At 42.1% G+C, this 27,932-nt stretch overlaps 2 long non-coding RNA genes across 5 annotated transcripts in view; one reads left to right on the top strand and one right to left on the bottom strand.

Moving 5' to 3' along the window:
* Positions 1 to 5,055, top strand: part of LOC140633257 (uncharacterized) — a 59,796-nt gene extending 54,741 nt beyond the window's left edge. For 2 of the 3 annotated variants that reach the window (XR_012030898.1, XR_012030895.1), the window contains exons 6-7: positions 3,868 to 3,949; positions 4,787 to 5,055. This is a non-coding gene — a long non-coding RNA (uncharacterized lncRNA). Of the gene's footprint in view, positions 1 to 1,119; positions 3,950 to 4,786 lie in introns of all 3 variants that reach the window. The other variant, XR_012030897.1, reaches the window with a different exon arrangement.
* A 3,690-nt stretch (positions 5,056 to 8,745) lies between these two features.
* LOC140633256 (uncharacterized) lies at positions 8,746 to 26,280 on the bottom strand. Of its 2 annotated transcripts, none has more exons than XR_012030894.1 (4): positions 26,147 to 26,280; positions 16,860 to 17,000; positions 10,496 to 10,550; positions 8,746 to 8,998 (listed from the first exon to the last, which is right to left on the bottom strand). It is a non-coding gene; the product is annotated as an uncharacterized lncRNA (long non-coding RNA). The 2 variants fall into 2 exon arrangements; XR_012030893.1 differs by lacking the exon at positions 26,147 to 26,280 and adding an exon at positions 24,182 to 24,368.
* Between the last annotated feature and the right edge of the window lie 1,652 nt (positions 26,281 to 27,932).

Here is a 27,932-nt window from a genome sequence, read left to right as displayed (position 1 = left end):
ACAGCCTCTCTCTACTGCCCCCAACTGGCAGACCCTCACGTAGAACCTGCCGGCAAAGGAGAAATCCTGCCCCAGCATCACAAAGGCAATTATAAAAGGATGGGTTTAAACTTGACAGACAATATTTTAATAACCAGCACACCATCTTTGCAATTTGCGCTGGCTCTGGTTTATTTTGTTATGCTGTCCCTGTGGATTACTGGAGTTTTAAAATAATAACCTGTGTTAATGCCCTAGGTGTTTATGTTATTTTACCTGAACACAGCATGTCTATGTAAAAAATATGGGTACACCAATACATAGAAAAAAATATAAAAAAACAAGACTTCAGAGCAATAAGTGAAAAGATAGCCACCGTAAGAAGCAAAAGCTTATTTTTATTCCTGTTTTCAACCTATCTATATTTTACTATTTAATAAATTACCTTACCTTAGCTTGTACATGTAATACACCATTAGAAAACAATTCTTGCTCCTGTATCCCCAAATTAGCAACACTTGAAACATCAATTCATTGTTCTGAGTCTGTGAAGGGTCTCTATGATTCATATACTCTAACATGAGCTTATGCCTAAATACAGACAGACTCCAAGGGAGCCTTCCCTCAAACGACTGTGATTAATCTGGTTACTTGTAAACAAATAGGCTTCCTTTTGCTTTAGCTTGCTGCATCTCTCTGTTCCTTCCTTTCTTTGCCTCTATGAAAGGACTGGCTCACATTGTGTTAAAAGTCAAATCTCATTACAATGAACTCTGCAGTGGTGTTTCAAGTATTTTTATTATTGTGGAGTTTGTTACATCTAGTAATGTTTGTTGTTAATCAACTACTTAATTGGGTTTCCCAAATCCTTATGTTATACTGAGGCCTGATTAAAACAGTGATGTTTGTTTTGTAATAAATGACCTACTTATATATGGTGGAATGGTCAGGGATTTTCCAAACCAGCCGAAGAGATTAGAGCTCTATGTTAGAAATTTATAGCCCCCCCCCCCCAAATCAGCATGAGTATAACATCTCTGCAGCTAAACATACCTATATATACACCAATATAGAGCAATTGGCATAAATCAAGTCCAAAGCAGAGCATTATATCAATTAAATGTATTTGCTCTCTGTTAGGAATAACGATACTGAGAAAGACCTCAAGGCATGACATGCTTGATACCATGTCAGGCTTCTCCAGTTGCAAACAATAGAAACTGTCTCCAGTAAGTTTAAGTGGACACAGAATTTATTGTAAAATATTGAACAGTGCACGGATTCTCTGAAAGGGCCAGAGCAACAGTCTTGGAGGCAATGAACCCAGGAACAGTGTTCTACACTTGAACCACTGAGTGAAAAATGCAATGGCTCTCTCATGAAAGGGCATTGAGTTTCAGGTAAGCAAGATGATAAGTTCTAGATGTCTGGAGGACATTGTACCTCTGGATAATGATAGTGTATTGCACACTTAAAATATTAAGAGGGTAGGTTTTACATTAAGTGTTCTTACCATAATAAAACAAAAAAAATTTTTAAATGCATAAAACTAAAAGAAGTCCAAGGTATGGACCCTGTAAGTTGTCCCTTTGTTATTAGGTTCTGGCCTCTACAGTAGAAATGCTGCCTCTAAACCTGAAGCTGTCTGGGTTCTGGACAGCATTTCTTTCTGATATAGTCTTAAGTGATAGCATCTGGTTGGTTGAGTCTAGCTCACATCCCCTGTGCCCTAGCTGCCAAAGAGGCTGAAAAGCATGTTTCTGCCTGCACAGAAGACTGAAGGAGCACGTCTGGGAGGCACTGACTCATAGCATCGGGAATTCCCAAGCACAGGAAGGAAGTTTCAAGATACTGGCTACCAAAAAGAATGAAAATGCCTAAGTCATTTGTCAATGTGTGATACTTAGCATCTGCATCCTAATATCTCAGGGCACTGATGAAAATGAAGATTTCCAGGGCCCTATGGTCAAATCTAATGAATTAGAATCTTTGCAGAGGAATCAGCAACCTACCTTTTCCACAGGCTCCTCGGGTAACGGTGTTGAATGCTACTGAGAAGCCCACACTCAGTTTATATTTTCAAAAGCACTTTGAAAAATTGCACTTGATTGACTTTTAGAAGTGATAAGAGGGCAGCCCGGGTGGCTCAGCAGTTTAGCGCCACCTTCAGCCCAGGGTGTGATCCTGGAGACCTGGGATTGAGTCCCATGTCAGGCTCCCTGCATGGAGCCTGCTTCTCCCTCTGCCTGTGTCTCTGCCTCTCTGTCTCCCTCTCATGAATAAATAAATAAAATCTTCTAAAAAAAAAAGTGAATGAGAAAAAGCCACTAACTGCTATCTCAGAGTTCAAAATATAGAAAAGCCTTCTGCTATGGACAAGAGAAATAGTGAATATCTGCTCTTTTTTCCATGGGAGAGAGCTCAAAGGAGAAGAAGGAAGCCAGGCTGACAGTGTGTTCAGGAGCATGGCCTCTGAAGCTGGACGGCTTGGGTTTGGACACACTCTATCCCAATTTGCAGTGTGTGGCAGACAGTATTTTCCAAAGATGGCCACAACCATATCTCCCATCTCACATGCTGTGCCAGAATCATTAAAACACTGACACTTCCCCATCAAGAGATGGAGGCTGTTTCTCCTCCTCTTGAATTCAGCCAACTGAATCTAGCCAAAGTAATGCTTTGTGACTTCTGAGACAAACTCATGTCAATCTTGTGTGTTTTTACCCGGCCCTCTGGAGTCACTCACTCTGGGAATCCAGCTATCATATTATGAGGAAGCCCAAGTAACCCATGGACAGGCTGACACAGAAGAGCCCTGAGTAACCCATGGAAAGGCTAACACCTAGGCTCACAGACCTGGCCGATCTCCCCAGTGACTTGCCAGCCATGTGAGTCATCTTGAAAGTGGATCCCTCAGCCCCCCAGCTGAGCTGTCCTACTCGATAGCATGTAGAGCAAGGATAAGTCCTTCCTGCCCATCCTTGAAAAATGGTAGATTGGTGAAAAAAATCAGCAATTGTTATTGTTGCAAGCCACTAAATCAAGGAGGTTTATTACCTAGCAATAGATCACTGAAAAGGAGATGAGTTAATTAGCCTCTTTGAGCTGCAGTTTCTGTGTGTGTACAATGGGGAATAATGATTGTATCAATCTCATAGAATTTTAATGAGCATTAAATATTATTAAAGGTAAAGCATTCAGAAAATCACCTGACTTACTATAGATGCTGTGTAAGTGTTGGTTTGAGGAAAGAGGTAAGAGTGAATGGAATGAACATGGAGGAAATAGGCAGTCCAGAATTCCTTTAGACATGTAGGAAAATTGCCCCAAATTTCACATATCCCAGCTGGGGCAATTTAAATTAGTAAGTACCCGGGGATCCCTGGGTGGCTCAGTGGTTTGGCACCTGCCTTTGGCCCAGGGAGTGATCCTGGAGTCCCAGGATAGAGTCCCACGTCAGGCTCCCAGCATGGAGCCTGCTTCTCCCTCCTCCTGTGTCTCTGCCTCTCTCTCTCTCTATGTCTATCATAAATAAATAAATATTTTTTAAAAAAATAAATAAATAAATTAGTAAGTACCCAAGTGATAACATTTTTTGGAATGAAAAAATGAATTTCATTTTTAATTTTCCTGGTATTCTCAGCTAATTTCAATACATAACTAAGACATAAGAATAATATTTGCTCTTACCATAAATCACTTATTTTTATCATTTCCAAGTCAGATTTCAGAGGCAAGTTACCTGGTTCTCTTTCAAATCTCTCTTTCCCTTAGTGAATGGCCCTAGCCAATTACCTCAGTTCTCTCCAAAGACTCAGTAATTTCCAAATAAACATGTGGAAAATAAATAATCAGACATACAAATGGTACTTCTTCCTATTATTCTAGCTGCATGGTTGTTTACCAGGCAAATGACCCGTGGAATTGCAGAGCTGAGAATCAGAAAATCTGGCACTGCACATCGAATATGGTAAGATCTCCCTGGGCACTAAAATGTCATAGGGATGAGGTGCCAGGAGACGGGCCATTGTTCAAGGAGACAGCAGGTAAAATTAGAAGGATCAAGGAGGGCAGGTGACCCTCCTCCCATCACAGTCATATAAACTTCCACCACCTAGCAGATGTCTCTGTGATAGGTACAGACTGCTTTGTAAACATGAGTCCTCTCTTTTTCCCACTATCTCAAAATACCTGCAAGATATTGTACTCGTTCCCTATTGCTGCATAGAAAATTGCCCCCCAAACTTAGCAGCTTAAAACAACAAATACTTATTATCCTATGTTTCTGGGGGGGAGGTGAGGGTGGTCAATGAATTAAAGATAGGCTTAGCTGGCCCAAGGTCTAGTAAGAGGTCTCCGTTAAACCATTGGCTAGGGTTACAGTGTCATCTGAGAGCATGACCTGGGAGGATCTTCTTCCAAGATCATGCACATGGTTGGTGGCAGGAGGCCTTGAGGCCTCATTGGTTGTTAGCCAGAAGCTCTGATTTTTCAGCGAGTGGACCTCTCCATAGGGCTACTCACAATATGGCAGCTTGCTCTCCTAGAGCAAGCAGCTCAGGAGTGAGACAGCAAGAAAGTTAGAAGGAAACAGAAGTATTTTTATAACTTAATCTTGGATGTGACATGCCACCCTCACTACAGTATTGTATTTGTGTCACTGAACAACCCTGGAACAGTGTGGGCTGTGTTTATCCAACCACACAAGGTATGCATACCAGAGGGCTGGGATCACTGGGGCCATTTTCAAGACTACTTACCATAGCCACCCCTGTGTGAAAAGTTCTTTCCTTTGTGTTCCTTTCAGGTCTTCTCTCAATGTTTATCTTAATCATACCTCATCTGTGTCAAAGTGTGGGCGGAGAGCTAGAGGAGGCTTGAAGCACCCTGGCATGTCACGGTACTCCAGTCAAGTCCTATCAGTGGCTCTCTAGCCAGGAGCCACCATGTACATGGCTCTGAGCTGGACCTCACATGGGCTGCAGACATGCACAGCCGGAGGTCCTATCCCCTGAAATCTGGCATTCTTCTGGGGCAAAGAAGTCAGATTGTGCATAATTATAAAACAAGACAAAATATAGCAAATACAAAATAAAGAAGTTGTATTTACATCAAGAATGTAGTAAAGTGTTACTTATGTCATTTAACTTTTAATTGGTAAACTGAATGAAGACATTAGGCTAGGTGATCCAGGAACCTACATTGTGTGCCCAAAGAATATGTAGAGTGGGAAGAAACCTAGCCTGGCTTCATGATCAAGAAGCTTCCGGAGTTGGTAGAGGTGGCCTTCTGGCCCAGGGAACTATGGGATGTGTAGCGTAAGAAAGAAAGGGGTGTAAGTTGAGGAATGCAGTTCATTCTGAAGAGTCAGAAGCCAAAATTCACAATTTCATTGTACTTTAGTACGATGTTTCCTGGGGACAGGGCTTCAGGAGCACCTTGGGTCACGCTAGAAATGCAGAATTGCGGGTGCCATCCCAGACCCACTGAATCAAAATCTGCCTTTTTAACAAGAGTTCCAGGTGGTTGGTATGCATATTAGAGTTGAGAAGCTCTGTCGGACAACTGTCATTGAGAGTGGAGTGTTACTTGTATCTCTGGCTGGTATGTCTGCATCTAGACCGGGCTGGCCGATAGCGTGCTGAGGATTTGGAACGTTCAGAGACCTCTCTTTTCCTGTCTCTCTCTGCTTCTCTCTCTCTCTTTTTCTTCCTCCTTTCCCTGCTGCCTTTCTTCCTTCATTCCTTCCTTCCTCCCTCCCTAGCCACTCTCTTTCTCTGTCTCTCTCTCTCCTTCCCTCCCATCCCTTTCTTTCTCCCTCCCCCTCACCTGCATTGACATTATCTTCTTATTTTTCTAGGGAAATATTGAAACAATTGAGACTTGTTTTTGTTTTTCTCCATCACTTGGAGCTGATCCCTTTCATCTTTGATTCAGCCAATTCCCTTCAAAGCTAAATATTAAACAGATCTGTCTCCTGACAGCTGACCCCAAATTGGGACATGCCGTGGTCCTCCCCTTGGGGGTTGAGAGCTGAGCCGACAAAGGTAGAGGAGAGACAGGATGGAGCCAGTTCCTGTCCCCTGGGGAAGCCCAAAAGTTGTGTCTCTGCCTTCACATCAGCCAAACAGCCAATAGCCAAACAATCGAGAGCTTCTGGAAGGCATTCTTGTAGAAATTCCTTCTTTTGCCAGAGGGTGAAAGGGTTGCTAATTGATTTTGTCTGCCTTTCAGATGGACTCAGAGAGACACCGGGTTTGAATTCTAACAGAGAGATAATGTTTTTAGATACTGGACCAAAGTTTTTTATATACACCATGTGACCTAGCTTGGCATATTAGTACCATTTTTGCTTGTTTGTTTGTTGTTTTAGCCAGTCTGTCATTCTGTTCAGTGAAATAGGAGCAGCAAAGTTCATTAGTTTGACCACCTTCTAAAAAACATGCTTGTTTCAAAAACTATTACTTATTCACAGCAAGTTAATAAGAGAAAGCTAACTCTTCCCAAATGCTTTGAGATCCAAATGACTCTGCCTCTCCTGGTAGAGATGGGTGGAAGGTACGGTTCTGAGGACAGACCCCCAGTCAGAGAGAACCCGCTTCAGACTGTTACAGCCTCCAAGGTTTATGCCTAAACACACTAGACTATTGGCCTCACATCTGACGTGCTGTGTGCTGATACATGAAAATTTGGAAGAGAGTGGTTAGTGGGAGAAAATGGAAATGACAAGACACCAGTTTGCCTTACCATTTCATCCTCAAATGAGAGAAAGAGAGAGAGAGAGAGAGAGAGAGAGAGAGAGAGAGATTAACCTCATTCAGAGCTTTAATTCTTTAATTTATATCCTCCTGTTTTTCTACACCTTCATATATCTTTCTATAACTTACATTTCTAAAATGGCCCTAAAATCTTTCTAGATTAAGCAAGAATGCAAATTTGTTATTTTGATAACTGTCTCTTCAAACTTAATTTCTGTTTTTTTAAACGTGAAGTTACTCAAGTTCAGTAAGGAATGGCTTTCTAACTGCTATTAAAAACCAAGGGTTCCTCCTAGTGATACTGCTAAATCAATGCAATGTACTAATTCCAGGTACATTTGTTATTGTTGTTGTGGTGGTGGTGGTGGTGGTGTAAAAGGCTCATTACCCTTACTAAATATGTACTGAGAGTCTATTACTGAGTTTTCAGGCCAATAATGGATGCATTTTAGCAAATTGCAGTAACTCCTTCCGGCCACTAGGGGCTATTTGACTAAATTATCCTCCCACTTCAAGGGAGAGTTCCCCAGTGGACCACTAGGGGGTAAAAGGAAGACCTGCTTCAATCCAAGGTGGGATGTTCTTAGCGGTAAAATCAGGCTCATCATATTCAACAGTTCAGTATTTCTCTAACTCGGCTATCGTTCAAAATGTTTTCAAAAGGGAAAACCATGGATGTTCCTTCAGTAATAATTTGAGAACCAGTTACATACGATAGTGACACGTCTACGAGAGATTGCTCTGCTTATTTATAATCATTAGCAAAAGTGGAGTAGAAGGAAAACAAAGAAGCTGACAACCCTTTTACTATTGCCTGCTTTAGTCAACTCTCACTTGTCTACTCCTTATCCTAAAAAAGAAATGTAGCTTGAATCACTACCACCCCCTTCGAACTGTCCATGCACTATCCCCTTTTATCCCCCGGGTAAGACAAGAAGGATTGCACCAGGTGCTCAGGAGGGAGAAAAGTGTTATTTTCTTTCTCCTTCCCTGCCTGTGACGATTTATTAAGCAGTACCATTCCAGGCCAGGGGCACCAGGCACCATTATCTTTTTGAAAGTGCTTAGTAGATTTTAGAAGACACCATCTCCCTGGTTTTATCAATGTTCAGCACCAGAAAAGACAGGTTCTGGCACCCCAAGTGGCTGTGTGGTGTTGGATGGAGCATGACCAGAACTCAGCTACCTGCAGGAAGGCCTCTTCTTTCTTCGGATGAGGTTACAAGATGGTTTGTTTGTGAACTTGTGGAAATAGCTTTGAAGGGAAGTACTGCAAGCTCATTTGTTGTAATCGTATTTGAGTACTGTTGAAGGTAAAATTGATGCATCATCCTCATAATTAAAGTTGTCATTTCCAGGTTTTACTCGGTTTTAATCATGCTTGAACTTGCAGATTTGCCTTAAAGCTTAGATGTTTCATCTCCAAAGGCAACTGGCTGTGTAAGCAGAGCAGAGAACCAGTAGCAGGCTAAAATTTTCTTCCATACATTGCTGTGTTATCTCAACGCAGTCCTGGTCACTGGACAGCCTGTACCTGACACATAGGGTGATTGCTAAAGACAAGATTTCAGGATTGGTAGACATTTGCCCCTCTTCTGATGCCCATTATGTTGGGATATCAGGGTAAGGACTGAATTTTCCCCTTTGGAGACTTCTTGTGATTGTAACCTTTTTCTCCTACTATATGGAATTGTGGGGGAAGTCAAGTTTGAGCTTTAGGATGTGGACAGCAGGCAGGAGCTCTGCCTGTAAATTGCAGCAAGGTCTGAACTCACAGGGCTTGGCAAAGAGACAAGGTGGCCATGGTTGGCTTGGGCTCCGAGCCAGGGCCCCTACAGCGCAGGAGCCGAGCTGGGGCTCCCTCCCAGGGCCATCACAGCTCAGCCCATGCTTGGATGACAGACAAGCTCTTTGCTGCTTCTCCCAAATTATGGAAACAAACCCCTGGGCCAGGATGGAATAAATGAAGCTGAAGATTAAAGAACATTTTAAGAGAGACATGAATTAGTGATCTGGAGAGGCCAATTTTGTCTTTCCCACTCTCTTTTATTTCAAAGGATCATCTTTTCGGCCTTCTCCTTTCAGCCTTGGGACCAGGTGGCAGCTCAGGGAGCTCAGACTTCTGCAGGGCCTTCTGGAGGCAGAAATGCAGGGAGGACCTGGAGCCAGTGCGGGGAGAAGCCAGAGCCTTGTCTATAAGCTTCTTCATCTGGAACCCAGAAAGTGCTCAGGGTCTGTACCTACCCCAGCCTGTAGGCTTCCTGGAGAGCCAAAAGAAAAGAACAATGACACTCAGAAAACCCTAGGTTCCCTGGTTAGTTCTACACACTTCTCTTCCCCTACAAATTCCAACCCCCTGGGATGTCAGGTTTTTTTCAAGATCCATTTGAGCTCATCATGAACCGCCCATGGCAAGAGCATCAATCCGTCTGTCTCTTGAGACAGTCTCGGGTGTGTTTATGAAATAAGCCCTGAAGAGTCAGTCCAGTTTCACAATCAACCATGTGCCTAAAAATAGGAAAAGTTTTGTTCCAAGATAATTTTGTCTTTAAACAGCAAGATCAACAAAATATGCCTTCAGGGAACTGGTGGTCCTACACTCAAGTCTAATGAAACCCTGCACTGCCTCTCAGAGAAAGGGCAAAGATACGGCTCCAACACAATTCGCTTCTCATCTTCTCAGGCTGACCAGCAGTAGGGATGAAATCCCAAACAGCAAATCATGACTATAAGCCATTAGGACCCTATCACCTGGGGCTGGCAAGCCTATTTAACGAGCTATCTCAGGGCAAGGTAGGTATAATTGGTTTGAAAGCTTTTCATGAAACCCTGAATGCTGGTTGCCAAGACTCTTTTCCTCCAAATTTTTAAATCCCTGGATAAATCCCTGGAAATGTAATCCGGATGCTTCTGACTCATGTATTTTTAAACCTGTCCCATTGTTGTTTTCAAAAAGCATTTGATAGAAACTCAGACTGAGCTTTTTTGTCTTTATCCAGTCAAAGACTCCTATAAATTAGATTCCCAAAATTCAGTACGGGTTGTTGTGAAGTCTAACTACTTCTGTCTTATGTTTGGTTACTTCTTTCTTGCTGGTCTTGCTCAATTTCCAAAGAAGCCAGGAGAAAGAGGTGTTACCCTATGCCATACTACTTTTGGGGTGGAGCATCCTTCCTCTGAGCTGGCAAACTGGGTTTCCATCAGTAAGCAGTAAGGTAGTGTGGAGTTTCTAGAAAGTCACCTTAGGGAAGGGAGTAAAAAAGAAGTAAGCAGAACCAAATATCAATTCCCAGGTTCCTGCTACTTTGTAAGAAGCACTTTCTATTCTAACTGGTAGATACTGAGACAGTTTGGTCTTGCTGTTATCTCAGAGGGTAACAGATCCCCAAACACAACTCAGATTCAGCATGAGGTTTTGAAGTCAAAGATGTAGAGGGAGATCTCCTAGTAGGTAGGGAAGAAAACCAATATTTACTAAGAACAGATCAACTATGTGTCATACCTTATACATACTCCATTTTCCAAGGCTGTGATTTTGTGTGCGCAGAGTTTTGTAGAATTTGAGAGTTCTAGCAAAAGATCTGAAGGAAGGTCCAAAAAAAAAAAAAAAAAAATCCTACAATTTCCCTGGGGAAGCTTGTCTTCATCCACCAAGTACATGGCATTGAGAAGGATACATATAGAATGGTAAGTCAGGAAGGCAGCAAGGACCCAACCAGTCCTTGAAATAAGTGGAGCAAAAGATACTTCATACTGACCCTACATTCTTCCCAAAGGGATTTAACTATGCCTCTGTGTGGTACTATTGCAGGTCTGAAAAATGCAGAAGGAGGAAAATTTTTCTGTTCAATGTTTTATTTGTGCCAATGACAAGGTTTCTAAAGCTTTTCCAAAACAGATCAACAATTGGTCTATTCAAAAGTGCTGATAGTGAGTGGGTGCTCTGTCACCCCAAAGATTCCAGAATCCCATATAGTCTGTATTAGGCCATCTCGGTTCAATTTCCTTTATTCTGATGGAGAGGAAATATAGCTCTCTATAGATATGTGTAAAGGTCCTTTGACTACCCTGATTTTAAAAAGGAACATGTTTTTGCAGGATTGAGCTAAGGTGCTTAGATAAGAATGGACAGTGTGGTTACAACTGATAAAAATAAGAATAAAAGAGCTCATGAAAATGGGAATGCTTTTTTTTTTTTTTTAAACAGTTGACTCATACAAGAGATAAACCCTGTAGCCATGTTTATATTATAGACTTTGTAGAACGTTGCTTCCTAAGAAATGGTGGTTTCCATTTAGCTGAATCTACTGGAGCATACATTAATTTCCTTTTTATTTGGGGAGGAAGAGAAACTCATGACAGAAGAGATATGAAGTGATTGAAATGTCCTTTGCTGCTCCCCCAAAGTATGATTAAACATAAGATTAATCTCATAATATTATCTTATAAATATTTGTGTTTGACATGAATCATAATGATGACAGTAGTAACTTCTTGTTGAGCATTTATTCTGGCTCTTTGACATAAATTACTTCATTTAATCTTCTCAGTAATCCTATTGAAAAAAATTGAGACTCAGATTTGAAATAATTTTTCTAAGACCATGTATAATGCATAGATTCGAATTTCATGTCTCTCTGACTCCAAAATCCACACCAATCCTCTCTTCTTGTTTTTAAAATGGCATTGACATGTAAAGAGAAAGGAATAAGGGGATGAAAGGGGAGAGCCACTGGCATTTGTTCAGTACCTGGTCTATATTAGCTATTTTAAACATATTTTCAAATGTCCAGATTTACATAATTAGTAAGTGGGTGGGCTGGGATTTAAGTGGATCTGCTTCTATAGTTCACTCATGTTCTCTTACCTGGACTTGCTGCCTAATATCCTTGAAATCAACTTCCTTTATGGGAATTTTAAAACATTGAAATATGATGGCTGAATAAGAAAACAAAAATAAGCAAACAAACAAAAAATTAAAATACCTATTAAAGTTAGATTAGGAACCACCTATTTTTGAATCTACCTAAAAGTAATATTGGGAATTAAATTTCAAACATTAATGTTCTGGCTATCCACTGCTTCATAACAAATCACCCCAAAGTACAGTGGCTTAAGAATAACAATTTATTATTTTTATAATCCTAATTCTGTGGGTCAGAAATTGAGACAGAGCACAGTGTTCAGTGCTTAGCCTTTCCACTCTCCAGCTATTCAGGACTTCCCAACTGAGGCCCCAGACATCATGGAGCAAAACCAAGCCATGTTTACTGCACTCTGCCTGAATTGGTTCTGCTCCATGATGTCTGGGCCCTCAGTTGGGAAGCCCTGAATTGCTGGAGAGTGGAAAGGCTAAGCACTGAATAAGCATCTCTCTCTTTCTCTCTTTCTCTCTCTCTCTCTCTCTCTCTCTCACACACACACACACACACACACACACACACACAGTCTCTCTAAATGGCAAGTTTGTGTTTCCTCATGATATGATGGTCTCAGGCTAGTTGGCCTCCATAAATGGCAGCTCAGAGTTTCAAGAGTAAGTGTTCCCAGAGATAGGAAGTGAAAGCTACTGGCCTTAAGGCCAGCACCAGATGCGGGAGAGTCCAAAGTCTGTTTCTACAAGATCCTACCATATTTTGTGGGTGAAAGCAGCTATAGAACCCACTCTGATTCAAAGGGAAAAGGTGACCCTACCTCTTAATGGAAGGAGTACCAAAAATTTTGGGGTCACTTTTTAAGCCACCACAGTTAACTTCAAAATTGTCCAAATAGGGGGATCCCTGGGTGGCTCAGCAGTTTGGCGCCTGCCTTTGGCCCAGGGCACGATCCTGGAGTCCCGGGATTGAGTCCCACGTCAGGCTCCTGGCATGGAGCCTGCTTCTCCCTCCTCTGGTGTCTCTGCCTCTCTCTCTCTCTCTATGTCTATCATAAATAAATAAATAAATATTTTTTTAAAAAAATTGTCCAAATACATTAATGTTAGCTGAATCACTGATGCAATTGTGTTGAACTACACATTGAACTGTTTTTGTTTCCAGGAATTATCCACACTTGTCAATAGATATTAATATTAGCCAACTACTATAGATATAAATTATCATTTGGCCTTTCTTGTGCCTACATGTGAAGATCTTAGCATATATCTTCAGGGAGGAGTAAAGGAGTATTTACTGCTAGGCTACCATGTCCAAAGCAACCATGGAAAGCAGTTTGCCTAGAATGGTTCATTTAATCCTCTCAATTACCTTAATGCCTTATGCCCATTTTACAAATGAGGAAGCCAAGCCTCAGAGACCCAAAGTGGTTTCTAAGTATCAACATCCTTGTTACCTTCAAATCCTGCAAACTTTCAGGTCATTTGTTTTTTAAAACTTAAATTCAGATCACTCTGGCCTATCTCACATCCTATGAGTTAGAGGACTCCAACATCTGCAGACTCTTGAAGACTTAGGTCTCTCCCTTGTTCCAATTTCCCATTTCTACCAGATTCTCAGTCAGATCTTGTCTCCAGTTACCAGTCACAACTTTCACCCTACCCCCACCCTTAATGTGAATCCCAGACCCCTTTCTACTGGTGCCATACAACTCCTGTTACTACAAGGCTGTTTTGAAGGTATCTGGGCTGTCCTGAGGTTTGAAGGTAGTGGGGAGATCATATCCCACTTGGTAGAGAAATGTCTTTTAAGTGACAACTAGGAAACACTGTTTTTAAAAGTACTTAATGCCATTTCAGTCCCTAGGAATTTCTCACTGGTCATTTGCTTGCACCATGAATGCAGGCTCCTGCCCTGGTCCTCCAACCTCTCAGTCTCTGACTATAGCTTTCATCCCACTCCCCTATTGACTGTTGCTAGAAATGAATATTACATCAATTGGCTTTATGCACAGTAATCACGTCCGCCATCTCTTGCCCTGGATATCTGCAGTCATATCCCCTCACCTGATGGGGCCTCCTTTCCCATCCAGAAGGGCCATAAAATATTTTCATGCATGATGACATTTCTCTTCCCAATAATTCTACTGTTATGTTTTATAAAAACAAGGGTTTTTTCCCCCCCTCTCCTTACTACACCAAAATTAAATACAAGTCAATTTCTCTCTGGCTTGTGATCCTATCTCTGTCTCCTGCTGCCTTTGAGAATTGGAGCTAAGGCATGGGTGGCATGATGAAGCCACGGGAGCAAGGGTTTGCTGTTGGAGTTCATGTAATTAGTATGCATTTGGATTTAGCTTGGGTTCAAATGAATATTTTGGAAATCTAAAATTCATTTAGCACATAAATATGCTCCACATGTAACAGATACTTATCAAATATGTGTAGAGTAAGATATTTAGTAAATACGCGTACAGTGAGTAAGTGAGTGCTAACAAATAAGGAGCCATAATGTTGGGTAGTGGAGAAACCTTCAGTCCTTAGTCTCATAGTTTGGCAAGTAAACTAGCAAATAGTGAGGGAAAACATGAAAACGCATTAAAACACACCAAGCTAAGGGAGATCATGGAAGAATTATCAATGGCCATAGGATGAGGTGAAAGAAAAGAAAAGGTAACAAAGTCTACAGCAATTAGTTTTGGTTTGTTAGTTTTTTAAATTTCTTTAATAAATACTTGAAATAATAAATGCTTTAATAAAGCTTTCAAGCATTTGCAAAGTGTTGTGAATGTCAGGAAGTCATAATGCAAAAAGAGATTACCTAAAGAACTACAAGAAGGACTGTTCTTGGAATTTAAACAAAGAAACATTAAAAGTAAGGCTGCTCTGAATGAAGACAGAACACCCACGGAGGAATACAGTGGAATCATTTAAATCCTCATGCAATTAAAAGCCAACACAACCCTGTTTTTATGAATTTGTGTTTTCCTTATAGCTCAGTCCTGCTATAACATTGCTGAGCGACTTTGTTACACAAGATGGTGGATCATGGAAACTGTGGTGCAAAACCACGCCCCGTCTTTAGCTCTCTCAGTAACAATCCTCGGTTTACACGAAGTACACAGCGTGGGCTGATATGTGGAAAGGAAGTTTTCCCACAATGCCAATTAAGTTAAATTTGGAGGACTCAGTCACTTTTTCCCCCAAGGGCTTAGCGTGAGCCCACTGGAAACCGTCTCGATCCCCAGATATCCTATATCTTTGCTAAGTAGAAATGATGGTTCTCCTGCGACAGGGAGCACTGCTGAGGTCACCAAACTCCACTGACCACTCATAAATTTAGCACTTCCCTTTTCTATGTCAACAAATCCTGGATAATGATTTTCATTATTTTGCTACATTTTAAGAGCAAAGGGAACCAAACAAACAAAAAAATAGTTCCAGTGACAAACTACAATATTGCAGGAGAAAACTTATTTCCATATTCAATTAAACCCATTTGGGAAATTCATGTTGTAGGATATGCTATCCTAACTACTTTCATCTACCTTCATTTTAGAATTCTTAGAACCCTCGGAATTTCCAAAATATACCAATTTAAAAAGTGAATGCCATTATTTTCGCATCATTTTTTATACAAAGCAAAGGAAAACCACTACTCGTACATTTAAAAAGTGATGTTAAGAGTGTTTTATCTATTTTTTTAAAGGTTTAATTTATTTATTCATGAGAGACACACAGAGAGAGGCAAAGACATAGGCAGAGGGAGAAGCAGGCTCCCTGCCGGGATTCTGATCAGGGACTCGATCCCGGAAACCCCGGATCATGACCTGAACCGAAGGCAGATAGATGCTCAATCGCTGAGCCCACCCAGGTGCCCCAAGAATGTTTTATAATGTAGGACACCTAATTCTAGAATATATGCTACCTGGTGCCTTGAGATGATTTTAAAAATTCACTGATCTCATCAATTCCACCCCATCAATGGCTGGTTTTACTTTCTTGGATGTATTTTAGTGTTGTGCTCCCAGATTTTGTCTGGGGATGTAAAAAGCCTCTTTTTTCTTTCTTTCTTTCTTTCTTTCTTTCTTTCTTTCTTTTTTTCTTTCTTTCTTTCTCTTTCTTTCTTTCTTTCTTTCTTTCTTTCTTTCTTTCTTTCTTTCTCTTTTTCTTTTTTCTTCTTCTTCTTCTTCTTCTTCTTCTTCTTCTTCTTCTTCTTCTTCCTTCTTTTTCTCTCTCTCTCTTTCTTTCTTTCTTTCTTTCTTTCTTTGTATTTTCTCTGAAACATATAAGGGCCCATTGGATACAACCATCTTAAAATTTAGTAACAGGAAAAGCAAGTATCTTCTGAAGCAGTGAAATGCTCCCTTTCATCAGATGCTGAAAACAATGTAACCCATTGTGTTTCCTCTTTCCCTAAACTTCCAAGAAGCTCAGAATTAAATTTAATGTTAAGTTACAGTAACTATTTTAAATCTCCCCTTGTATATATACCTTCTGATTTTCTATTTTAACAACCTTATTTGTCAATGCACATTTTATTGAAAACTGCCTAAGATGTTTTCTGAGAGAAGGAAGACTAGAAGTTATTCTCTAAACCAAACCAAACCAAACTAAACCAAATTCTAATTACATTGGAATGTATGGGTTATTTTGGGTGAAAATCCACAGGTTCGTCACAAATCGTTACCAACTTAGGAGATTTGTCTCCACCTATTCCCTCTGTCCTTGTGTGTAAAAACACCAAATTGACAAAAGTGGAGAGGCCATTTGGAATTTGACTTCTTGATGAAAATCTACCTTCTGATTTGATTCTCTGCCAAACTTGTTCCTGTCATGAAGAAAACACCACCTGAGTCTCATTTCTTTCTCCCTAAATATTCCCAAGTGGCAGCAAAGTTCTTTGGCCCAGACTCATCCCTCCTATGGATCCCTTGCCTTGATGCCTATTGTTCTGGGCATGAAAAACCAGGCAAAGGGCTTATTTATGTACCCTCACCAAGAGATGCTTATTCTAGCTGGCTCCTCGAGAGGTTTAGAATGTTGTCCAGTCTGCCTTTCTGGTAATGGTATTAGTACTCTAATATCTGATATTACAAATTCCAAACGGCTAAAAAACACAGTCAAGGAAAGCCAACCAAATTGCTCTAAAGCTTTAAAAATAAACATTTGCATTTCAATTATGGGTAATGGCCTGGGAAAGAAGAGAAGAATCTGCAAAAGTATTTAAATTAAACCAGTTTACCCACCTCGAATCATGTTCTCAGACCAGTGACACATTTTGAGGGGGAGGAGGGACTCTCAACTTCTTGTCGTTGTATGGCAAATAATAGCTTTCTAAATGATTTTATGGATTGTGAGTAGAATCTAATGCAGAAGCCCAACACTTCCTTTGAAAAAAAGAATGTAGTCAGTGAAATCATTCTTTAAAACAGAGCCTGGGAAAAAATTAGGAAAGGTCACATAGGAATTTGTGGAATTGGTTAACCAATCAGAAAAGCCTCAGATAAAAACAGTTCATAATCAGGATGACTTAAAGAACATTTTGGAAATTTAATAAACCTGGAGCAAAGTTATGTGAAATCTCAGTAATAAATAAAGTAGTTAAATTCCACTCATTCCTGCATTGGTGCAGGGCACTTGGCCCCAGGGCCTTATCTCTGAACACAACACCCAAACCACTGAACCCCGGACTGTATCTGCCGTCCTTGTGGGAGAAGAGAAATCAATGTGCCTTATCTTCCACATTTTGTACTTTCCACCAAGTCTGTCACCTTTTACTTCTTTTCAAACTGGAAATTAAGAAGCAAGGCCTCCCCAACCAACCATAGGGGCTACTGATGTTGGGAATAAATATATAAATGAAATAAAAACAGAAACCAGAAAAACACATTAAAACAAGTTCCTGAAACACACGGCTCCACTCAACCCTTTCTAAATAGACAACAGACTTATTAATTCAAAGGTAACCTGCCAGATGTTTGGGTTTCTTTTAAAGGGCCTAAATATATACTAATTTTTTTTTTCAATAAGAACACTTAGTCTATAGTAAAGAACATTTAAATACATAAACCATGTAATTTTCAGACACAACATCATGTTCTTATGATATTAAACCAACTCATGCCAACAGGAATTCCACTTCTTGGCTGTGTTTGTATTGCGATGTATAGCCATGATTTCTCTCCGCTGTCAGGAAAGTTCTGGCAGGAATGTCACATAGCACAGGAAGGAGAGGAATGGCTGCTTTCTGTGTCCTAAGGGGAATTTCATTTGGCTGTTTCTCTGCCTGCCCGTGCTCTCTCCACCCAGACCACTGCAGCCTTCTCAAACAGGGGGCATATGGGAAGAAGAGAAAGTTATCAGGTGCTAGTTTGTATCACTGTTAATTAAATACTAATAAATGCTAAATATACGACATCTTTCTCTTGGTCTCATCTGCCTTTCCCCAGTGGTGTTAACCACAAAACATCTTTCTCACTATAGACCCAAGAGAAGTGTCTGACAAGAATACAGCCCCTCGAATGATAAGGAGAGGAATGCTGATAAATACATATTTTATCATTCGAGTTGAACATTAAGTGCCACGGGTTTTAAGGACGTGTGGTTTTCCTGGGGCCTGACAACTCTCAACCTGGCAGTCCTGGGTCCCCGAACTTGGCAACCTGTGTGTGTGTGCCCAGGGATGGGGGGATGCAGGTGTGTGGTCACGCTGCGGCAGCAGGACCCAGGGACACATGGTCTCCAGAAGTACAGGCGACACATTGTCAAATGGTATTTGATGGGTAAACTCATAAATGACAAGGGATAACTGCCGTTTTATGTGCTAGAAACTAGTGATGTGCTGCTTTTTCTCCATTTCCCTTCCAGATCATCTTCTGCATTTCCCTGCTCTTCTCAATGCCCTGGAAACCCACCCCTTGCAGAGGGCACCAATGGGGCATCCGCTGCCCTTTGATTTGCTATGATTTCAGCCAATGGCACCCCTCCCCCCCGCCACAGCATATCAGCTGAGCAGCTGGTGGCTACAATCCTCCACCGAAAGCCACATCTCCTGATCCTAGAGCTTTTTGTTAAGTTCTAAGACCTCTTTTTATCCTTGCTTTTTAGGCTTAGAGGTGGCACTGACTTCCCGGGGCTACTTGCCTCAGAGGCACTTCATTGTCCCTGGTTGGTTTCTCTGCCCATGGCTTTAAAAAAAAAAATAAAGGATGTTATTTATTTATTTGAGAGAAAGTGAGAGAGCACGAGTAGGGGAGAGGCAGAGGGAGAAGCAGGCTTCCTACTGATCAGGGAGCCCAACCTGGGGCTTGATCCCAGAACCCTGTCATCATGACCTGAGCCCAAGGGAGATGTTTAACCAACTGAGCCACTCAGGAACCCCAGATAACATCCTTTTTATTAAACTCTTTGCAGTTACCCCTTTCCAGGCACATCTTTTTCTGACACACACATGTAGCTGTGTAGGTCAGAGAGGATAACTGTACTTACAAAATCAGTATATCAGACTTCTCATTCATTCATCTGGTTCCTCCCTTCCCTTTTTCCCCTTGATACAATCTATTCTGCATTATTGAAGCAGGGTGATTAATAAAGGCTATCATATCATGTATGGAGTACCTAGGTACTCAATGTTCTATGTAGCTCATGTGATCCTCACTACCACTCTAGGAGGTGAGGGCCATTAGCCCTGTTTTCTATACCAGGAAATGGGGGCACAGAAGTGTTAAGTCACCTGTTGGCCTCTAGAGCTTGTGGTTTTCACTCCACATGCAAAATCACCCAGTGATTTCCTGGGCTCAGAGCGGCTGTTCTTAACCCCACTCACCCTCTTTGCTTCTACACTTTGTTTCCCCGTTAATGGTTTTCCTTCTGTCTTCCATCTCATTGTCTTGTTTTCTACCCTTTTACTGGACCCCATTTCCTACCCCCTTCCTCTTGCGCTCTCCCCATGAACTGGATCATCTCCACTTGTGCAACACAAAATAAAATGACGGCAACAACAGATTGTTTTAAGAATACAATGTAGATGTTAGAAATTGTGACTATGGAAATTTCTTAATGATATGGAAAAGCTGGACCATGAGCTCCCTAAAGCAGCACTCAACCTGTTTATGGTGTTTCCCAGAGCCTGGCACGGGGCAGGTGCTTGGCTGATCTTCAGTGCTTCTTTATTTAGGGAATGCAGGATTGAGCTAAGAAAGCAGGTCACACAGAACATAGGTCACATAATCTCAGGAACAAAGCATAAGTATAGCATAAAGATTGGAAGGGTATGGACCCATATAGCATTGGTAGTTGTTTTGAGATCATGGATTTTCAGGTGCTTATCTGCATCCTTAAATTCTCCCTTATTTTCCAAATTTCCCACTGGGCACATGCTACTTTTTTTTTTATTTTTTTTTAAGGCTTCTAAGTAACCAAAACCAAGCAAAAGGATGCTATATGACTGGATAGCAAACCCTGATTCTCCTGGTGTGGCTAGACTCTGGCCCCAGGCAGTCTACCTGGACCTGACAGCCCTCTGTGCACCCCTTGGCTCGAATAACAGGCACTTAATCCTGAAGGGCCCAGGAGGCTATCTAGTCTGACCCAAAATTGTAAGTGACTTTATCCAAAGTCAGGCAGAAAGTCTGGAGGAACACAAGCTAAGATCTTGCTCACTGGGATCCTAACCCAAGGCTCTCCTCAGCCCCCTAACCTGGCAAGAGTCATCTTCAAGGCTTGCTATAAAGCATTTTTATCCCACAAGTGCTTGGCTGTAATTTCTATTCCTGAGATCAGGCACTATTGAAAAGACACAAACGTGTCTGGTCCCCAAGGCAGTAAAATAAAAGAGGCCATTTCATGATGCTTCCAGGTACAGTTGCCAGAGATCCTCCAGGGAGGCTATCTTCCTTCAGGAATCCCGTTTCTTCAGGCTGTAGGATGAGTGCTATTTCCTGCCTGTAGGCAGCAAGGAGATGCTGTGGTGTGAAGTGTGTAGAGGGCACAACGTCTGGGCACCCCGTTGTCCTGCTGATGGCTTCCTTGTCACTGAAGCCTCCGTGGGAAGGACATATAACTGCCTTGAGCTAGCCTGATGCCATTGGCAACACACTCAGCTGCTGGCCACAGGACTGTTACCAACAGGAAGATTTAGTTAAGCTTGTAAATAGTTTTTGACATTCGAATACCATCGGTTGCATCCTCTTAAGAAGGATCTGATCCTTTAGAGAGAAACAGCAAATGATTTACAAACGACGGCCTGGTTAAGACCCTGACCATGGACCCTCCCTTCATCTGCCCCCTGCCCTTCCGAGGACACGTCCTGGGCACAGACAGCGCAAGAACTGGAGATGGACAACCAAAGCTTGACTCAAAAGGCTTCTGGCCAAAAGCAGCTTCAGGAACGAGAGAATTCTCCCCAGAGCCCCTGGTGTCTGAAATTTCATGTAATCGAAAAGCTAGCTCTCTCTAGCCAGACACAGGAAAAGATCTTGCAAACAAGGTCTGTCCTATTTTTGAACAGGTGGTTGTTTTCCTCCTAAAAACAACTCATTTTTGCTTTCTTCCTGGGGACTCCCTCCTTACTGTGTGAGGCTCACCCTTTCAGAGACCATGAGGGTGATCTCAGACACAGGGAAGGGGAACCAGCCAGGAAGCCTCACCGAGTGCGCTGTGATTTAGTTACATTGGTGTAACGAGGTGTACTAGGTTCCCAAGCTTCCTGAGGGTAGAGATCCGTTTTTTTAATTTATATTTTTAGTCTCTTACTGTGTTGGTTGTGTCTAAAATACAGAAAACACTCTAGAAACAAAATCTGCTGGGAGAAAAGAAAATGAGTGTATTACTTCGCTGCCCTGCGGTTTTTCTCAATCTCATGAAAGTGTCCTTCTCTCTGAGTGAAAGCTTGTTATCCATGTTACAATACAGTTTTAGAAATCTGGAAAAATGAGCTGGGAAAAGGGAGCTGAACTGGGTGAGAGATTAATTTTAAGTAAGTTTACAAAAAAGAAAATTGTAGGGTTTTGGTTGATTGGATCTACTGTGAATCAGGGCTTAAACATAAATTCTTTGTCGGCCAGTTTAGTCCCAGCGATGTTTATAGAGCATATCCTTTGAGGAGGAATCGTGTGGGTCATGGTGGAAAATAATGTCCTTGCTGCCAGGGTGCTCACAGGGGTGGTGGCCTCAAAAGTTTAGATTCAAGCTTTAGGTTTTTACTATTGAAAGACATTCTGGCACAGATAAGCATGCATTACTTTATACATTCACCTTCATAAGCTCAGGATTTCAGGCCATCGTGCATGCTGTAGATGCCCGTTAAATTGGTTGAGCTCCAGACTGATTTACACGCATGGCACTCAATCCTGATCCCCAGCCACCATTTCTGTTTCTCCTGCCCCTGTGCCCATCACTGAATGGTGACTCCAGCCCCCCGGGGGGCCATATACACAGTGCTGGACTCCTCTGCTTGCTCTTCCTTCAGGACTTTCACTGCAGTGACGGCTCTGGCCTGGCCACTGTGACATGCTTGTTGCAGGTGGCTCCTGAGTGAGGGTGATTCTCTGCACCCTCACCCCCACCCCCCAACACCATTCACAACACTACAACTGGATGATCACTTTAAGAGATCAGATCATGACCCATCTGCTCCTATGGCTTTCTATTTCATTAATTAATTGATTAATTAATTAATTTTTAGAGAGAGGGAAGGGTGGGTGAGGGAGAGGAAATCTCTCTCTCTCTCTCTTTTTAAATTTTATTTATTTATTCATGAGAGACAGAGAGAGAGGCAGAGACACAAGCAGAGGGAGAAGCAGGCTCCATGCAGGGAGCCCGACGTGGGACTCGATCCCGGGTCTCCAGGATCACACCCTGGGCCAAAGGCAGACACTAAACTGCTCAGCCACCCGGGCTGCCCTACTTTCTATTTAATTTAAAAGAGTAGTCCCCTTCCTTTCAGTGTTGGTTCAGTGAACTCTAGGTTGTTGCATGGTCTGGTCCCCTCACTCCCTATCTCAGCACATCTCCTGTCACTCCCTGCTGGTCCTTGGAAACACCAAGCCCACCTCGGAGCCTTTTTACATTTGCTGTTCCCTCTATCTAGAATGTTCCTTCAAGGATAGCACATGGCTCATTCTCATTCTCTTCCTTCAGTGCCCTGGTTAAATGCCATCCTGCCAAACTAACCTGCATAAATGGTGCCCCCTACCCCTTACCTGCTATGCCCAATCTCCTCTTTAAGTTTACTTTTCTCTCCTGGAGCTTATAGGCTGATATACTGTATGTTTACTGGTTTATTTGTATTTTGTCTGTCTGCCTTCCCTTCCCACATTCTATCCCACCACTTGAATATAAGGGCAGGGTTCCAGTCTGTTTGGTCCCCTGCTCAGTGTCTGGCACCAAAGCACTTAGCATCTCAGATATATTGCCAGTTCCAAATCTGAGAAAATGTCGGGCTTGAACTGACTCTGTTCATACCTCCAGAACTCACGAGTTTTGTTCTGAGTAAGCCCCTTCGATGGGTCTATTTTCTTATCTTTTTGCTCCTTTCATATCAAATCGATTCTAAATTTTAGATTCTGATCATTTGAGAGAGTCATTGCTTTAGAATATTTTGACACCTAAAAAAAAAAAAAACAAAATCTATGGGTGCCTGGACGGTTCAGTTGGTTAAGCCTCCAACTTTTGGTTTTGGCTCAGGTCATGATCCCAGATTTGTGAGATCAAGCCTAAGATCAAGCCTAGTGTCGGGCTGCATGCTTAGCAGGGAGTCCGCTTGAGATTCTCTTTCTCTTTTCCCTCTGCCCTCCCCTGACCTCTCTCTCTCTCTCTTTCAAAAATAAATAAATAAATCTTTTTTAACAAAAGACAAAGGCCAAGTTAGTAACATAACACTTTGTGCCATCATATCCCAAATGACTGCCTCAAACTTAATCTATCTGAAGTCATAAAGATGAGGTAAGTGCAAAATAGTAATAATAGTGTCTTCCCAAACAGACATTATTAAGAAAAGTATTTTTAAAGCTGAATCTTCTTGGGGCCCCTGGGTACCTCAGTCAGTTGAGTCTTGGACTCTTGGTTTCAACTCAGGTTGTGATCTCTGGGTTGTGAGTTTGAGTCCTGTGTTAAGCTCTGCACTGAGCAAGGAGCCTGCTTAGGATTTTTCTCTCTCCCTCTCTCCCCTTCTCCCACTCATGCTCTCCCTGCCCACCCCCCAAAAAGGTGAACCGTCTTTCCAGTTCATGAGTTTCAGAAATAGCCTGAAAAAATCCTGAGTGCCAAATAAATCCTAGCATCAAGAGCAAAGCAGAGAGCAGAGACAAAGCAGATATTACTTTTGTTAGTGATAAATACAATATTGGGAAAATGTGACTTTTATCCACAAATAAGCTGAGTCCCTAGTAATAAATCCCAAAACCCAAGAGGTTTATCTAGCCAGTCATAGGCAGTGCTGGTCAGCCCTCAACCTAGCACATGCAGACTGGCCCCTATGAGACATCCACAGGAGCAGCGTGGAGTGTCTGCTTTCTGTAGATAGTCACTTCCAAGAGAAAGAGCACAGAGAGGACTGGGCTGCACATACCCAATTCACTGTCTCAAACTCAGCAATAAAAGAAGCTCCTCCTCCTTCCCTGGAGAGATGATTCTCACAGTAGTGAAGCTCCCTCCATATGCAAAGGCAGAAGCATTCTCCCTGCAAAGTTTCTTATGGTAAAAGCCAAGAGTATAGTCTAGAGCACTCTTGGGATGCTCTGACTTGATCTCAGGAGAGAATTTAGAATCCTTCCAGGAATGGACAAATAATGTGTCCAAATAGTCTTGACTTTCCCTGTATTTACTGAGTGACATCTCTATGTCAGGCATTTCCACACTGGGAACACAATGATGAGCAAATAAACTGAACACACACAAGTGTATAATTGCAAGTGTGCACACAAGTGTATAATTGCAAACAGTGATAGGTGCCACAAAGTACAGGTGACCTTGAGTGTGTTCAGTGGGAGCCTGCTGTATCTTGAAATTCTAGGAATTCTTTCTGGAGGACATAGACTTTGAGCTGAATTCTAAAGATGCCTAGGTAACGGGAGCAGCATCAGAGACAGGGAACGTCATGCGCAAAAGCATAAAGATAAGGGGAGTGTGATGTGTTGGAGAAAGTTACAGAAGGCAAAGGGCGGGGGAGGGGAAAATGAAGATGCAAGGTTATGCAGGCATATGGAGGACTTTGATCTTCATCCACAAAGCAGTAGTTTTATCTTCTGTTCTCCACTAGCTCTCTGTTCTCCATTAGCTACTAATACATCTCCTTATTTTGGCTTTCAGTTCATAAGTCTCGATCTTGTCCACAAAACAATATGAAATATATTGTCACATGTTTGGGAAAGCTCGAGTCTACTGTGCCTGCCCCCCCCCCCAACTCCCTGTCTAATAAGCTTGTCCAAAGTGGACATGGATAGTGGTCAGGCTTGGCTCATCCTCAGTAAACTCTGATTTCTCTTCATTTCCCAAGATTTTCCTTTAAGAATTTATCTAGAATCCATCTACATTAAAGACAACCTTATATCTGGATTCTGCTTATTTTTATGTGGTGCCAGCAAGAGCAGTTTGTCAACATATTGGATTTCATTGACTTCCTATTTGATCTTTGTCAGTTTCAACCAGGATCTCTATGAAGTGGCCCAAATAAATACCATTATACCAAATTTAGATATCTGATACAAGATTAATCAAAGTTTATCATTCGAAGACACTTATGGTATTCCCAGCTTGGTTTTGACAATGGCATTTACCCACAAACACACTCCCCAGCATAAGGTATAATAAATTTGTTCCTATATATTTTTCTATTAGGTCTCCTCCTTCATTCTTCTGCAAGACTTTTTCACTTTGTTTTCCTTACCGCTGCGCTGTCTCTCCAGGAACTTTTTGATTATTGGCATTTCCTCATCTATTTCAAACCTTTATTGAAATATTCATATTGACCTGTCTGAGGAGTTTTCTATTCACACCGAATTACTAAGCACGCAGGACTCCAATGAGACCTCAGTTGCTAATTTGCTACTTTGCCACAAGTATAAGCCAGCTCTTTCTTAATTTTCTAAGGATAGAAGAATAGTATCTGCTGATTTTTGTTCCTATTGTAAAAGAAGGTTACTGCTACTTTGTTGTCAGAATCCATTTGGAAAATAAATGCAGGGTTTTGTGTTTGTTCGGATTCTGAGTGATGGTGCTTCTGCTAGTCCTTGCAAACATTGTATGTCATTCTGTGAAGTACTGGCTGGGATGGCCGATTCCGTTTCTTTGGTTTTCTCCCTTTGCAACATACATACCAATAGTAGTATCACCAAAAAAAACCAAACCAAACCAAACCAAACCAAACAAACAAACAAAAAAACCCAAAAAAACCAGCAACCCCCAAATAGACAAAATACCAGCCTGCAGGGTCTGTGTAAATTTGGACAGCATAATCGCATACCCCTGAGCTTCTGCTGTCGAGGGGCTAACTATATTCCGCATCAGCTAAAGCAGCTCCCCAGCACTAAAGTACCTGCTTGCTTTATCTTCATTGAATGGACGGTGCTGGTCTCGTGCAGCCCCAAGATAACCTTCTGAAGTTGCAATGTCAGTTGGGAGAGTAGGACAGCAGCAAATTCCAAGGGAAGCCCTGGGGTTATCACGAGCCCAGTGGCCGCATTATGTCACGTTGCCAACTTCAACAGAGCTTGACCTCAAGCTGAACTCCACTTAGCCAAGCTGCAGAGAACTAAGCTGAGCAGCTATATCCAGCAGAGGCCTTCCCAGCCAAGCAGGAGCCACCTAAACAAACCTATCTCCTGTTCCCAAGAGAACTTTCTGATTGTTTATAAATAAGGTAGTAGTGCAGTCCCCAGACTTCTGGCTCAGGGGAGGGTGGTCAAGATGTATCGGTATATGCTCAGAGCTATGCTGGGTACCCTTCAAAATCCCGGTCTGTACTCATCAAGAGTGGCTCCTTCTCTTCCTGGGCCTTCTAAAACTCTTGAGACCCAGGCAGAGAGGAGAGTGACCTCAATTTACTAACAGCTGATGAGAGTCTGACTCTTCTGTTAAATTAATTAAACAAGGAGCCCATTAGAGGTGACTCTAATGCTCTGGCACCCTTTAAAAGCAAACCAAAATCTAAACCTATAAATGCCTCAAGGTCAGGGAACTGAAACCAACAGACAACCAATCACAAGCAGCCAACTAGGCTTTAAGTGATAGTTAATCAATAATTTCCTAACCTCATTTTTGTCTTTTCTCTAGGGAAGTCTCTCCCTGAGCTCCAGTTGGGGGAATACTCCTAGCCACTTCTGGCTTGGTGTTGCCCAATTCCAATTGATTTTTGCCTAAATAAACTCTTTAAAAAAATTTTATAAGCCTCAGTTTATCCTTTAACACTTCCTTTTCCCTGGGAAGTGAGGGGTGAAAGCACTTGGGTTTAGTTTCCAGATCGGATGTCCTAAAATGATCGCTACCCACACTATGTGCCAGAGCATGGTGTGCCAGACAGCATATTAACATGTATTAGCTCCTTAATCCTGAGGACAGCCCTTCAGAGCCACCTCTCAAGGGCATGCTATGATAAGCTCCATTCACGGGTGGGAAAATTCAGGCACAGAAAGGGCGAGTCCCTTTCCAGCTTAACAAGCAGTGGAAACGGGGGAAGGGGGTGATCCTGGGCAGTTTGAACAAGAGGCCTACAGCTTTCCAGTCTCTCTGTACAACCATAGGTCATGGAGCAGAAGGGAACTGGACTCAGGATTCTGGGCCAAGTGGGCTGGGAAAGTCTAGGCATTTCCAAGTCTTTAAGTCCAGGGGAATGGGAGAAAAACAACAAAAGGGACCACAGCAAGGGTTCTCAACAGAATTCAGACCAGATTGAGTGGGTTTAATAGATGGAATCTACCCCTCCTTGGCCATCCCACCCCCAACTCCAGCCTGCAGACAGAATCCAATTGTCAAGACATTTCCATTCAGAGGCTTGGCCCTAATTATGTCAAATTCCTGGTGGCCATAAATCCCGATCCATCTAAGCAGAGAAGGCAGTCCTGTCAATGTATAGAATGCGCTCATTCTTTCCTACAGTCTACCTGCTGGTTGGGATATATGGTACCCTCAGTCCTGCCCTCCATCCGCCATGCTGTCTTGCTGCTCTTTGCCAAGCTGCCCTGCCTGGGAGCTCTAGCAGCTGGGATATTCCACTGGTTGCCTCCTCTTATTTCTGTACAAAGAAAGCTGATGCTCACAAGGACTTTGACCTCCTGCAAGATCTGGGCCATCTCCATGTCCATTAAAGATTCAACTTTCAACAC

The sequence above is a fragment of the Canis lupus genome, chromosome 5 (assembly GCF_048164855.1).
Source record: "Canis lupus baileyi chromosome 5, mCanLup2.hap1, whole genome shotgun sequence".
Classification (NCBI taxonomy): Eukaryota; Metazoa; Chordata; class Mammalia; order Carnivora; family Canidae; genus Canis; species Canis lupus.
Note: the sequence above shows the minus strand (reverse complement) of the source record. Positions and strands in the feature narration are given on the sequence as shown.